At 43.9% G+C, this 1182-nt stretch overlaps 1 non-coding gene across 1 annotated transcript; it reads left to right on the top strand.

The window, feature by feature from the left end:
* The first annotated feature begins 283 nt into the window (after nt 1-283).
* Nucleotides 284-390, top strand: LOC131736166 (U6 spliceosomal RNA). Its single transcript, XR_009327969.1, has one exon. It is a non-coding gene; the product is annotated as a U6 spliceosomal RNA (small nuclear RNA).
* Nucleotides 391-1182: the final 792 nt, after the last annotated feature.

The raw sequence follows: 1182 nt of genomic DNA, 5'->3' as shown, positions 1-1182 counted from the left end.
GGTATGCTGGCCAATCCGGAGGGGTCAACGTCATAGGTAACATGTCAGTATTTGCATATCTTTCCCAGCCGGTTTGAAGGTGCAGATGTGCAGACTTCTTTATTCAGCCGCTTTCTGCAAACGTGATATCCTCAGAGTTTGTAACCCTCTGCGTGTTGATTGTGGACAACCATGCATATACGCAGAGCAATTGGACACAATTGGACTATGCTTGACACACCACAAGACCAATCGCTCTTTAGCCACTCGCTGTACATAGAGGCGCGTATCAGGTAAGCACCGTGTGTTCGCTACGGCAGCACATATACTAAAATTGGAACGATACAGAGAAGATTAGCATGGCCCCTGCGCAAGGATGACACGCAAATTCGTGAAGCGTTCCACATTTTTGGTCTTTTTTTGTCGTTGGGAATAGTACTGTACCTGCCTTGGAATAACTCCCCTGGTAGAACCCGAAACATTGAAGCTGAACCGGAACCCCAATCCTAACCCAAGCCCAAAACCAAACCCAAACCCTAATTTGATTAGAGGAGCACCCTCAAAATGGAGCGAGGTAACCAGTGGTGTACCACAGGGATCAGTATTAGGACCTTTGCTATTCCTAATCTACATTAATGATTCAGATTCTGGTATAGTAATGTCACAGGTGACGGTGAACTAGTTATTCCATGTAGTAAAACATTGGACTCCTTTGCATGGAGGATCTCAGTAAGCTACAGTGCACGGTTCATCAACTGATTCAGATTCATTTATGTTAAGTTTGCTACTGATGATGTGGAAAAGAACAGTAATTGAGTGCCCAAAAATATGAATCACAGTGAGTTTTGACCTCCTTTAGAATTCTGGATGGAGCGCATACCTTGCAAAATGACCCGGTGTGAACAAAAGGAAATATATCGAAGTAATATGTACAGCTAAACGTGTCCAAGTATCTTATAGGAATGAAGTCAGACCATGGAAATCCACACCTGTGCTGGAGAAACATTGGATCAAGGGACTTCTTGTGGAAACAACTAGAGCGAAACCTGGTACAGAAGCTGAATCCTGCTGGGAACGTATGGATATGCTGGACATGTCCTAGGCGATTTCACATATGGAATGTACTTTGACATAAAAATGAAGTGTTAGAGGTTTTTTGAAGGAAGGATAAAGAGGGAGTATCCGTGTACCGCCAGTAGGTGG

This window comes from Acipenser ruthenus, unplaced genomic scaffold, assembly GCF_902713425.1.
Source record: "Acipenser ruthenus unplaced genomic scaffold, fAciRut3.2 maternal haplotype, whole genome shotgun sequence".
NCBI classification, from domain to species: domain Eukaryota; kingdom Metazoa; phylum Chordata; class Actinopteri; order Acipenseriformes; family Acipenseridae; genus Acipenser; species Acipenser ruthenus.
This window is presented reverse-complemented; position numbering and strand designations above follow the sequence as displayed.